This window comes from Uloborus diversus, chromosome 5, assembly GCF_026930045.1.
Source record: "Uloborus diversus isolate 005 chromosome 5, Udiv.v.3.1, whole genome shotgun sequence".
NCBI classification, from domain to species: Eukaryota; Metazoa; Arthropoda; class Arachnida; order Araneae; family Uloboridae; genus Uloborus; species Uloborus diversus.
The window spans coordinates 20,361,641-20,376,441 of NC_072735.1; the positions used below are offsets into that span (position 1 = coordinate 20,361,641).

At 30.9% G+C, this 14,801-nt stretch overlaps 1 protein-coding gene across 1 annotated transcript in view; it reads left to right on the top strand.

Moving 5' to 3' along the window:
* Positions 1-899: 899 nt before the first annotated feature.
* Positions 900-14,801, top strand: part of LOC129222187 (SWI/SNF-related matrix-associated actin-dependent regulator of chromatin subfamily A-like protein 1) — a 30,788-nt gene continuing 16,886 nt past the window's right edge. The window contains exon 1 of the mRNA XM_054856654.1: positions 900-1,046. The gene's annotated coding sequence lies outside the window, so the exon portion shown is untranslated. The remainder of the gene's footprint in view (positions 1,047-14,801) is intronic.

Sequence of the window (14,801 nt, forward strand, 5' to 3'; positions counted from 1 at the left end):
AGCGATATTAAGGAATCTCTCATCGGGGGACCCCAAATTGCTGTTAGAAATGCAGAATAATTTTTCCCGGGGAGAGCCCTTAAACCTTCTCGCTTACATTAACGTCATCAAACAAAGCTGGAAAAGTGCTTTATCAATCTTTCAATTTCTAAAACTCTTCGAAGGATTACACCTTTACTCTTCCCTAGCGTTTAAAATTTAAAATTCCGTTTTTAAAACTTCATCACCAAATCTTCTAAGAATCGTCTCTGAATCCTAAGTCTTCTCTTAACATCATTAAAAAGTTTAAAATGCCTTTTATGGGGACTTCAAGTTCAAAAACTTTCAGTGGAGGGTCCCCGAACTGCCACTCTTTCCCTAAGAGCCTGAAATTTCGCTTTTAAGATTTCATCCTTGAAACTTTAAAAAAGAGATCGCTACATCTTTCTCTTACTTGCCTGACGTCTCCAAAGAAAACCTAAAATTACGCTTTTTAATCTTCACTTTCGAAAAATTTCCTGGAAGCAAACTTATTTTCCTTTTAAAGATGCCCTAAAATTCATTTCAGTTTCAAGAAAAATTTCGAGAGGGAACCTCGAACCTTCTCTCCCTCCTTCTTCTACTTTTATCAAACAATGTTTCTTTTTTTTTTGGTGATTGAGGGGCATCCTACTTTCCAAAACGAGATCCCGATTCTTCCCCATTCCCTTAACATCACTTTACTGGCACCAGTGATAGAAATTAGAGTCCCTAAACGAAAAGTCAAAGGCATGACCTCCTTAATTGCGCGCAAGCAGCTGTCAAAGCAAGAGCTCTTTGTCTCTTTGTAAGGGAGGGCCCTCCTGATTTATAGTCTTTTTTCTTCGTTCAGATGGAATTGAAGCGAAGAAAAACAATTAATCGTCAAGCAATGGCGGAAGTTTTGATGACGTTTTGATAGAATGTTTTTAAATTTGAAGAAAACGACTTTTTTTTTCTACAATGAAAACAGTTAAATGTAGCATGGCGATCTAGTTAAAAATTTTAAAGAAAAGCAAACCGTGGTAAAGAAGCTTGCTGCGCGAAAGGTTGGTGTTTTATACATTGCGCTATTCAAAATTATGTAAACAAATATTTGAAATCACTTTGAAAATGATGCCGAATTTTTGTTTTCTTATTCACATTTCAACTACTATTTTATCGCTCCTAGTAATATTTTCAGAGTAGTTTGTTCTTTAAATATTATCAGAGTTTGAATTTCGTATATTGAAAGGTGCTTGAAGGGTGTTGAAAGGTTATTGATGTTTTGAATTCAGAATTTCTTAAGTTTGTGAAGTTTACAATATTCATCACAATCTTGTAAATCTATGAAAATGTAATGAATTCAATAAAACTGGCGATTGATAAATCTGCAAAATTGTTTTTAGTTAGTCTGTGGGATTAAATTATTACAGTCGAGCCTCCATATATCGAACTTCTACATATCGAAATTTTCTTATATCGAAATCCCAGCAAATTTCAATGTTCATTACATAGAAAAATTGTTTCTATGTATCGAAAAAATCTCTATATATCGAAAAAAATTTCGAGACATTCATAGATTTTTTTTCCACTTTAGACTGTTTGTCTCATGAAAAATGAAGTTTAGGGGGGAAATTATGTTTACTAAAGGTTGATAAGAAACTTATAAGAAATATAGGTTTCAGGGGTATGTAGATATAGGTCGTTGTTCCGTTCTGGAGTTCTTAAATTCTCTTAAGTTTATTTCAAATCTTAGTTCAACCAATACCTAACACTGTAAAATCAGTTTCAAGTTATCCTTTTTGTCTATTGATTATCATTCCTAGTCTTTTTAGCTTCAGTAAAAACCATTCAAGTTAAGTAGATTGATTTTTTACTTTTTTCTCAACTACATTGTCAAAACGAAAATCCCCTCATATTGCGAATCAAGTTGAACTGCCGAAGAATGAAGATGTATGAAGGCACAAAAATGTAATTTCTGTTAATTTTTCAGTTATTAACTTTCGTTTAATCCGATGCTCGTATAAATTAGAAATTTGGTTTCATGCACGGAAATTAGCTTTAATTTTAATGTTTTAGGAGATTTTTACTATAAAATAAGATTGTTTCTATATATCGAAATTTCTGTATATCGAATTTTTCCCCAGAAATTTGCTGCTTCGATATATGGAGATCCGACTGTATTTTAAATTTAATTATGTGACTTTTAATTCGTGTAAGGGCCATTGCACAGTATTCTATCCAAATGTAGAGTTCGCAACATGATACTTTTTTTGGCATAACTATTTAATTTTCTGTTTGATAAGTACAAAATTTTATTCTGAGTTAATCAGGGTTGGCAAGGTTCTGGGCACTATGGTAAAAACCCTGGTTTTTACTGTCTTTTCTAAAACCCTTGTGTCCGTAAGTGTCTAAAACTATATTTTAAGAAAAATTGTATTTTGTGAGAAAATGTCAAAAACAGAATAAAATGTATCAAAGTAATGTTTCATATTGAAAATTTATTTAATGCAGGGTTGGGTTTTGGACTGTCCAAAAGTGCCCGAAACTGTTAAACTGTCCAAAAGTATGCTCAAGCTAAATGGGTGTAATCTAATCAATTCATATTTGCTGCAATATACGTAATGCAGAAATATAGATATTAATGAGGTTTAATTAATGAGTATTTGATAATATTTTTCTCCAAAATGTTCATTTAAAAAATCTTTTACTTTAAGAAAATTGCCAGTAGTAACTCTATTACATAAAACTTCCTTATGTATAACAGTTGGTAGAGTTATGAAAGGAAATTCACAACACCACCAAGACAACTAATTTCAGTTCCATTTATAACTCAAAGGAATGTTATTAAATGTGATGTGCAGTATTTAGGTGCGTGGGGGGGGGGGGGGGGGGGGAGAACTTAGTTTTTTGAAAGATTTTTGCAAATAAGTTTTACATGATGTTTTAACTTTTTTTAAATTATAGATTAAAGAACAACAAATTGTTAATTAAACACTTACATTTTAAAACTTGTGGCTAATCTTTTTTTAGTTCATATTTTTAACAATACAATATACATGAAACTACAAAAAATTGTAATTTATTGCATTTAAGTCAATTATTGCACTATATTTTGAACACTTTCTTTCGCACACATGCATAAATGTCAAAAAGTTTCGCTTATGGGGGGGGGGGGAACTCATGCATACAAATTAAAAATTTAATGAAGAATTTAATATGCGTTGATCTTTTGATTTTTAAAGTTGTATAATATGTACATCAGACTTATGATTCATTTGTAGATACTGCAAATACTTTCTATATTTAAAAATGTGTAAGTTTAATTTTACTTTTAGTTTTTGATTAAAATTAGGATATCTATAATTATGAGGAAATTAATTTATTCATGGTTATTTGTGATTAATAATGTCTGAACTATCACAGTAAATTATTTCTTTGATTATTTATAGCAAGACCCATTTACGTATTCAGGGTTGCCACGCCACAGGGAAACCTGAAGAAACAGGGAAAACACAGGAAATTCAAAAATCAACAAAAAAAACAGGGAAAATCCAGGGAATTTCGAAAATTTCCTCAAAAACCTGGAAAATACAGGGAATTTTTTTTCCTTCTTAAATTAAAGTTACAAAAATCAATTCCCAAATATATAAACTACCAAAAATTAAATAAATAGTAATAATTAGAATGAGAATATTAATAAAGTTCAGAAATAAAGTAAAATAAAAAATGGTAATTTTGCTTGAAAGTTTTTTTTTTAAAGTAAATATTAAAATATTTATCATAAAAATAGAATCTTGAATTTCATGATAATTTAGAGTGTATGAAATTAGTCTTCTATAATCATTGTTCCGGGTCACTTATACACTTTTAGGTCCATGGCTAAGAGAAGTTTTTTTTTTTGAATAAAAAGTTGAATATATTCAACCACCATGCTATTATTTCAGTTATTATGAATTCTTATTTATTTTCCCTTATTTATTTAGAAATTTGTGTTTCGTTTTTTTACCCTGTGGTGAAATTATCAAGATATTAATGTTCTTTTCCAAATAATCAGTGTTCGCTCGTTTGTAATGTTTTATTTTCATACAGGGAAAACACAGGGAATTTTTTTTCCAAAATTGAGTGACAACCCTGAGTATTGTATTTTTTACAATAGTTAAAGATTTTCAAACAATATTCTCCTATAGAAATCTCTAAGTATGAGGAAATGAAATTACAAGATTTTACTCTTAATTATTTAGTTAATTATAAAGAAATTAGGTACGAATATAAATAATAAACATTCCTTAACTATTTATTCATAAAACCTTCATGGTATATTAAAAACCAAATACACCTGGTTTAAACCAAAAATAACTGGTTTAAAGCAAAAAAACTTTCTTTTATGTTTTTTTTTCAAAAACACCGGTTTTTATACCAACCCTAGTTACGTAGAAATTAAAATTCTTCATTAAAAATTTCAGTTCGCATCCATGATTTTTTTTTCTTCTATAAACCAAATTTTTTGACATTTATGTATGTGTGCAAAAGAAAGTGTTCAAAATATAGTGCAATAAATTACAATTTTTTGTAGTTATTGAATGTGGCACAAGTTTTAAAATATAAGTGTTTAGTCATCAATTTCTCATTCTTTAATCTATGATTTAAAAAACAGTTTTCGTTAAAACATCATGTAAAACTTATTTGCACAAACCATTAAAAAAATTAAGCTTTTTTTTTGCACCTGCACATTTAATAACATTCCTTTGAGTTATAAATGGAAATTAAGTTAGTTGTCTTGGTAGTGTGAGAATTTCCTTTCATAACTCTGCCAACTGTTACGTAAGGAAGTTTTTATGTATCAAAGTTATTGGCAATTCTTTTAAAGATATTTTTAAATGAACGTTTTGGAGAAAAATGTCATCAAATATTCATTAATTAAATCTCATTAATTGATAATATCTATATTCATGCATATTACAAATATTGCAATAAATAAAAATTGATTAGACTACACCCCTTTAGCTTTTAGCATACTTTTGGACAGTTTAGGATGGCAAAACCCACTCGTCCTGTCCTAAACCAGTATTGGACTGTCTAAAACCCAACCCTGGAGTTAATCCTACCAACGTATATAAACTAAAAATAAAACAATGTACTAATCGCATGGTAAATTAAAGTTATGGCACAAAAAGTGTCATGTTGCGGACTCTACATTTGGACAAAATACTGAAAAAGCCCGTAATCGTTTGCTTGTTAGTTTCTCGAGACATTTGATTTATGCTCGCCTGGCTAAAGCATTGAGATATAATTAAGAGAATTTGGCACTCTGTTGTTTGTCAAACCAAGTGCTCTTTCTACGTTCAAACTCATGTTTCATCCTGAGGCTATGTATTTATTTATCCATGCATTTCTTGGGGTGTGTGTGTCATCTGCTCAAGTCAGGAGAGCGAAATAATTAATTTTTCCTGATTGAGGGGCACATTATATTATGTGAAAGATTTTGAAATTCAGATCGTTAGTTTCATTGCTGAGGAACAGTTCCCGCCCCAGTATTAGAACTGAACAGTCTGAAACGACTTAAAGGATTCAAGAATAAAAAATTGGTTAACTTAAATTCTATATCAGGAGGAACATTTACTCTGAGTTCTATAATCAACTGCAACATTGTATTTGTAGAAAAAATTAGTTACTGTTGCCTCTCTGTTTAACGACTTTCAAGGGACCACAAAACATCGTCCTTAAGTAGAAAGCATCCTTAAATAGAATGCTTTTAACACTACAGTGTACCATCTGGGATCGTGAAAAGCCATCGTTAAATAGAGCGTCCTTAAACAGTGAGCCAACTGTAATTTGTTACTGTGCAAAGTACAAGTTGAATGTGGTTTTTAATTCTTAATGTGGTTTGTGGTTTATATGGGATATGGAATTATGATGTAGATGGAACTTGTATTGAAAGTTGCTTCTGCCTTACAATTTCTAAGCAATTCCAGTTAATGATTAATTGGCAAAAGATAGTGAACTGCTGATTAAGTATAATGATAATGAATTTTAGTTAACTGCAGTTCCTCCATCAACTTTTTTTTAAATTACAATTACGACTCTCCAGAATTTTTAAAGTTTGTTTATGTTTGTCAACAATGTTTTATTTTTCTCAATTTTCATGATTTTCCTTCAAAAAAAAGGTTTGAAAGTTTATTCAAATTCTGTTAATCAGTTTGCGTATATATTCTTAATGGAATTATGTTCTGTTGTTAAGTAGACATGAAAGTACAAATCAGGGTCACCACGATGGGAGGAAGGACCTAACCATCATGTTAGGCTTGTGGCTAGATGGTTAAGAGCTGCCTTCTATGCCTGTGGACGCAGTTTCTGACGTAGGGTGGCCAGTTTAGTGGATTTTCGAGATGCAGAAAATCAGCAGCGCCCATGTTGTACGATTACGCGGCATGCAGGGTTCGAAACTATTATATTTTCAAAAATATCGAAAATATCCGGTATTTTGATATATATTGGATATTTTGATATATATCTGATATTTTCAGTATTCACAAATTAAAGTCTTCAAAATAGTAAATGCATCCTCAAATCTCTCTTTATTATCTGATATTATTATTAAAATATGTAGACTTAAAATTAAGCTTTCTTTCATTGTTTATATCTGATATTTCATTTTACATTTTATCTATTTTAATGAAGTGAATTAAGCATTAGTTGTTTTACTTATTTTTCTTCTTGTAGCTAACTTTTTACACTATTCTATGATTCAGAAATAAAAAAATATGCATTAGTGGGTGTACAGTTATTAGACATTTTTTTTCTGGCCAACATATAATCTTTAATTAGGTACTTTTAATATGAATTTAAATTGTTACATTACTAATAATTTTATGAATATGAATTAAAAAGGAATATTATAATACTTTGTTGCATTAATAAAATCATAAAAATATAGCTCATAACTTTTTGATTATTTTTAATAATAAATGAACAATATTACTATGATTAATAAAAGTTTTACATTGAAAATACCGTAGTTGAAAAAATAAATATCTGAAATATCATGATATTTTCAAAAATAAATATCGGATATATATTGTGATATACACCATGATATATATCAGCAAACCCTGGCGGCATGTATAAGATCCCTTGGGTATTCGTTTGGCTTAGAATTCTATCGGCAAAATTAAATTCCTAGTGCAGTTTCGCATCAAAGAGAGCCCAGGTGCCTCCATCTGGTGGAAACTGGGCGTCCAAATTATCCGTCCCATTGATATACCCACCTTAATGGTGACACATTGAAAGACTGGATGCCGTATTGGGAAATCGCATTAAGTCTGCTAAAAGGCTAAAAAAAAGCAGCCCCCATTAGAAGAAAAAAAAAACGTTGGGAGAAGGTACTCCCAAAAGATTTTCTTATTAGTCAAGTAGGGTTTGGCGATTTTCAAATTGATGCCACGTTTCTCTTCTTGTAGGTTTATGTATATCCAGGTATTTTATCTCTCATTATTTTGCACTCGTAATATTAGTCAATTATATTCAAATGAGCTGAAATTTTCAAGCGCTCACCTTTTCAAAATTAGGAGTCTCTTGTGCAGGGTTTGCCGATATATATCACGAAAAAAAATCCAATATTTATTTTGAAAATATCATGATATTTTGATATTTTCGATGTTTATTTTTTCAACCACAGTATATTTTCAATATAAAAATTTTATTAATCATTGTAATATTGTTCATTTATTTTTTTAAAAAACCAAAATGTTATGTACTATATATTTAGATGTATTGATACATCATTAATATAACAAAGTAATATAGTATTCCTTTTTTTATTTTATATTCATAAAATTATTAATAAAGTAGCAATTTTAATTCCAATTAAAAGTCCTTAATTTAATATTAAACATTGGTCAGAAAAAATCTTATGACTGCACCAAATAATACATATTTTTTATTTCTCAATCATATTCTAACTGTGTAAAACTAGCTAACAAGAAAAATGAGTAAAACAGCTAATACTAAATTCATTGCATTAAAATTGATTAAAATGTCAAATGAAATGTAAGATATAAATAATAAAAGAAACCTTAATTTTAAGTCTACATACTGCAATAACAATATAAGAAAATAAAGAGTGTTTTGAAAATATCGGATATATATATATATATCAAAATATCTGATATACATCAATATATCGGATATTTTCGAAAATATCATATTTTCAAGCCCTGCTCTTGTGCAAAATTAGTAAATGTTAACAATATCAGAGTTTTGAAAATTACCGTTCCAGTTTTCTAAGCATTATTGTGGATGTTTTTTTTTAAATATTTTTTTTTCCTTTTTATTTGCTATTAGTGGTTTAATTTAACAGGCAAGACAAAATTGTCTAAAAATCTCGCATCAAAATTTTTTTTGTGTGAGATTTAATTTTAAATGTGCGTGATACTTAAATGCATGTTTAAATTAATATGCACATGATTCGACTGTACTATCATTTTTTTCTGAGTGAAAAAGCTTATTTTAAAAGAAAATTATGAAGTGTGTTGTATTGTATGCACAAACAGTGAGTATTTAGTTATAGAATGACAAAAAATAGTTTGTGAATCTGAGTATTTTCTCAAAGTTTAGGGTTGGAGGATAAGGGGGACTGACAGCCATCTCATAACATCCCTGCATTTTTTAAAATTATGCTGCCTTTATTCAATAATTATATTTTAAAATGAATAATTTAACATGTTAATTCTATTTTATTATTATTATTAATTTATAGGTGGGAAATAGGAAAATTTGCATTTTTCTTGTTTTCATTCTACAGTCGAACCCCGCTGTAACGAACCCTCAGCGGGCTGACTTGGAAAATCGCTATAACCGAGGGTTCGCTATGTCCGATTTTTCGAAAATAAGTCCACTTTTGCTAAGATACTTCTTTACTGAATGCCCTTATAACATATTAGTTAAAAGGATAAACATTAAGTTAATTATTAGTATTAACTAGAGAGGTACTGAGTAGGGCTTCTCTCTTCCAGGGGAGGTGGGGGGGGGGGTTAGGGAGGAGAGATTCACGGTAGTACACCTTGAAATTTTCCGATTGGTTGGAATAGTGTTGCAGGCAATTTTTTATGCAACACTTGTGATCCTCGAAGTATACAGAGTAGAGGGGGACTATGCCGTACTTTTTAATGATCAGTTCATCTCAGCATCGTTCATTCTTTTGATCCATTCATTTAACTCTTTCATTTGAACAACTTCGTTTATTTCAAAAAGCTGCAGGTGATCTCTCTGCACGTCATACTCATGTACATTCGAAATGCTTCATTAGATGAGTAATATTTCTTGATGGAAGAATAAATAAAATCATCTAAAAGTAAGAAAATATGTTTATGAAAAATAAATCAAAAAAACTTTACTCAGGTTTAGATGTATAAAGCAATTATATTTCACTTTGTAAGATATTTCTCACTTTCTGAACGGCAAGATATGTTTTCCCTTCCGAAAATTGTAAGTTCTATTTCAAAATACCACACATATCAAGTTATTAAATTTTACTATGCAAATAACATAATTTAAAAAAAAAAAATACTAAGCACTGTTCATAATGCACTCAAAAGGACAAAGTAACTTTTCTGGGTCAGAAAGGACAATATTTAAGTATTGTGTGGTTCAAATCAGGTAGAGAATTTCTTACCATTATCTAAGTTTCTGTCATAAATTTGAGTGTTGAAACATGTATATTTTTCTGGAAAAGTTTGTTTGAAATGACTTCAGTCGCACTTTTCCTCATTTGCAGAGTCATTTCCTTGGAATAATTGAAAATTACATGAATACTTAAATAATATTGTCCTTTCAGACCCAGAAAAAGTTATTTTGTCCTTTTGAGTGCATTATGAAAAGTGATTAGTATTTTTTTTTAATTCTGTTATTTTATTCTTTCTAGTGTAAATGTATTTCAGAAATAGAATAATGTTACCATCACGAAGTTTCACCTCTTTTTCTAATATAAATGCTTTATACTAAAAGGGGAAAAACTATATACGTGTCTAAAACTTAAAGCGTTTGGCACTAAGAATTAATTTTTGTACCTCTAGGATTTGTTTGTGTGCCAATTTAATTTTGAACCATTTAAATATTAAAGGTTTGCAAAACTTATTCATATTTCCCAACATACAAGTTACTCGTGATAAAGATCCTAATGTGTGTTTTTACTTAGCCCCGTTTTCGATTATTGGCATAGATGAGGATAAAAATCCCAAGAAAGCAATGATAGTGGATAAATTTCATGCTTGCTCCAGAGAAGCCTTGATTCAAACTTTTTATTATGATTACAATTAATATTGCTGTTGTAAGGCAACAAAATTTGCAACAATGGGTTTTATATTTAATCTTTTAGTGGGGTTTTGCTGTTTTCTATCCTAACCGAAATAATAGTTTTATTTTAGAATTGATTTTTTAGCGTTAAGTTGTACCAAGATTAAGCAAATAATTTTGTGAAATCTCGAAGTCTCTAAGTGGTGTAGTTGCTGAGATATATCAAAAGCAGGGCTCAGATTTTTCCGTGACAATCAAGCCAAGTAAAATAAAAGTGCTTTAAAAGTAAATAAACTGTTTGTGACGTCAGAAAATTTGCAAAATTGAACTTGAGTGAAATAGTGAACTAATTCTAAATAGAAATATCATATTTCCAAATACAGGGTGTCCCAAAAGGTCGTTTACAAACTTAACATGCTGGTCTGTCATATCATGATGAACAAGATTTACATAGGAACATGTGTTCCCAAACGCAATGCTGGCGCACTACATGCACACAAATTCAGACACTAACGGATGCACAACATGTTGCATATCTATTACACAAAGACAGTTTTGCACAACATTTTAAATTTTAAGGAAAGCTTAAAGCAGTCGATAAAATTTCCGTCCCGTCAGCTCTCATAATCACGTTGCAACTACAACGCAGCGATCGGTGAAATCTTGTCAGAATGGATCGTTATTACGACGGTACTTTGTCGTTGCGACGCGTGTATGACAGCTAAAGGCAGCAAATTTCAACAACAGCTATAAGCCTTCCTTGAAAACTAAAATGTTACTTAAATCGTCTTTGTGTAATAAATATGCGACATGTTGTGCATCCGTTAGTGTCTGAATTTGTGTGCATGTAGTGCGCCAGCATTGTGTTTTCGAACATATGTTACTATGTAAATCTTGTTCATCATGATATGACAGACCAGCATGTTAAGTTTGTAAACGACCTTTTGGGACACCCTGTATAGCATAGTCACAGGGGAAAAAACAAAAAAAAATTATTTAGTGTACTTTAGGTTACATCTTAAAAAATGTAAATCACGAAATAAACTAGTATGTTGTGGCCATCACGAAACTTTCTTCTATATTTTTCCTTTTTCTGATCCCTCCCCATGCTTGACGAGAAAGCAATATTCCTAACAAAAACAAAATTACACATGCAAAAACTTGACGACCATCCCAATGTCTGAATTATTGTAAAAACAAAACAAAGAGCGAAAATTGAAAGTTACTTTAAAAGCCTTACTTGAATTAATTACAAATATTTTATTTATTAACAAACATAAGATGGCAACAGTTAAAATTTTTAAATCATTGAGATAATATTTCCGATCATTTCCATACAATTGGGGCCGTGGTAGCCTGATCGGTAGGGCATTGGACTCGGGGCCGGAGGGGCTCGGGTTCGATCCCCGCTGGTCGAAGACCCACCGTCGTCATTAAAGGGGACTGGGCGACGTTAAATATGCTCGTGGTCTCAATGTCCTCCAAGTGAAACGATACCTCTGGGGGTGCTAATACCAGGTAGCTATTAGCTCTTGGACTAGATCTAAATTCTCATTAACTGTTCGATCCGGTGATGGTGCAAGAAATCCGCAGACGACAATCTAACGATTTATCTTTCTTATTGTTGCATTAATAAAACTATTTTTATTCGCAAAAAAAAAAAAAAAAAAAATCAACACCTCTTGGAGCGATTGGAGTCAAAATTGAACCAAAGCCTGTTTACGTATGCATTCACATATATTCCCAATTTCAACCAGAACCTAGCATTACTTCTTGAGATAGGGCACTCACAATGGAAAAAAAGAACGGGCGATTGCGCTACCCCCTTTTTAGCTGTTGACACCAAAATAAAATCAGCTCTTGTACCCACAAAGGGCTACTTGCCGATAAATATTTCTTTCATTCCGTTCATTATTTCGTGAGATACAGCAGTCACAATTGACGACAAAAAACGTTCTATAGCTGAACCCCCGTTTGAGCTATTGACACCAAAATTGAATCAGCACCTGCTCCTGTTAGGGGCAACATATGGACCAAATTTTGTTTGATTCCGCCAGTTACTTCCTGAGGAATAGCAAGCACGCGTAACTCAAAAAACGTCCCATTGCTCCACCCCCTTGGAGGAATTCGCTCCAAAAACCAATGGGCACAAGTTCACATAGGGGCACATATGTGTACCAAATTTCGTTCAATTTCTAAGGTAGTTTTTGCTGTAGAGCGGCCACAAAAAACTGGTCACACACAGACGTGACACATATACACACACACACACACACACACACAGACAGACAGACATTTTCCAAAAATAGTCGAAATGGACTCAGCACACCTCAAAACGTTCGAATCCGTCAAAATTCGAAATTCGAAAATTTGCACGAATCCAATACTTTCTTCTATATATTAGATATAGAAGAAAGTAATAAAAGAGAAAACAAAAAAAGAATATATATATACAGGGGTCTGGCCAGAGGATATTTGGGTCCGCTAACGGACCCTTCTCAAAAATCCGATCAACCAAAACGGACCTTTCACAAAATCCCGATCAAACAAAACGGACCTTTCACAAAATCCCGATCAAACAAAACGGACCCTTCACAAAATTCTGATAAACAAGATCGGATCTTTCACAAATTGTTAATTGAAAGAGCAAATCTGAACAATGCATATTTCTGTGTATAAACCGATAATTTTTGGAACCTTTTTTGAAGTCAAATTAGAGGGATCAGCTTATACAAAATCGGCTAATTTTGAAAGAAAAAAATCGGCACTCTTGCGATGCTCCTGCAAGCGATAAATAATTGCTACTGCCAAATAAATATAATGGTTGTTTGTTTGTTTTATCACAGCTAATTAGCAGTGGTGTTTTTGTAAACTTTTCGGAAAAGGCATTGGTAAGCACTTTTCTCCGCTCATGATTTAATAAACAATAATAATATATATCTGCGAAATGAACTTAGAACTGCATAGGGATAGTAAGGGTGAGGGAAAAAATATGATCGCTTCAGATAGTGTTACCAACTTCAAAATTATCACCACTTAGCGTCTGGCGTTGAACCTTTATAATGACTTGATTAGAAAATATTCTAATCATTTTGCCAGCTTGTCAATATTTGCGTTTTTACGGTGCGGTGCGATGTTTAATTGTTATTTTGGGAGAAAATTATATGGGTTTTGATTTTTCGATGCTAACAAGGATTATTAACTTTAAATAAACTCTTTTAATTACCGTTTTTTTTCTTTAGATGTCTACATTTTGAAAAATGCAATCTTTAAACATCCGATATGAGAATCATATTTTGTTCTTTTTTCAAGCTAACTTCGCTTTATTAGGATTCAAATAAATGAAAAGACTCTTTATTTCTGTTAGAACTCTCATTTCAAGTTTTTAAAGCAAAATTCCATTTTCTGTTATGAGTCAAAAATTAAAATGCTAAATAGATGGTTTATTTTATTTTATTTTTTGGGTCAACTGTGTCCACAGATATTAATGATATGTTTATCATAGGACTCTAAAATGCAATTTTAAAATAATGTTATCAAAAATATTTCTTTTACAAGCCGTTTTTATACTTTTGATGCCTTCACTTTGAGAATTGCGATCTCTTTGCATCCGCTATGGGAATGCAATTTTTCGAATTTGTAATGATTATTACGCTTTGTTAAGAGGCAAACAATTGAAATATCTTTTTATTTTTGTTAAAATCACGGAATTTATAAGCTTTGAACGAAATTCTGTGCTTTTTAAGAGTGTCTTGGGTCAAAAAGTTTAATGCTGAACCCTATTCTGAATTTTATTTTATTTATTTATATTTTTGTTACAATTATTTTAAGTACTGTACAGAAATATATCTAGTATAATTTAACATAATGTAGAATGATAGATAAATATTGATACTTGAAAGAGCGATGCCCCCCCCCCCCGCCAAATATTAGAAAAAAAATTCAGAATGATTTTCTCGACGTAGAAGAGGAAAACACTCAACTTAAAGTTTAATTGATGCAGTTTGTGCCATCTCTAAATTCTAAAATTTCGTTTTAACAAAAAAAAAAAATTTTTTTTTTGCGAAATTTTTTGTTTTTTCACAAAATTAATTCATTTTTCACAAAATTATTTGGTTTTTCACAAAAAACGGACCCTGTGAAAAATCCTGGACAGACCCCTGATATATATATATATATATATATATATATATATATATATATATATATATATATATATATATATATATATATATATATATATATATATATGAATCAGAGAGAGAGAGAGAGAGAGAGACAATAATGTAAAACACGAGAATAAAGAAATGTTTATTAAAACTATGTACCTTAAATATATGTTAACAAAAATATTATTATCATAAAGCGTCTGCTTTTTAAATAAAAACTGTCGTAAGTTGTCGAAATTGACCTTTTTTGACCTGAAAACAAACATCAATCATGACATCTACCCAAAAGAAAGATGTGTGTTCCTTCAAATATTTTTTTTCGAGCTATAGCACTGTATACATACATGGTATTACCAATAG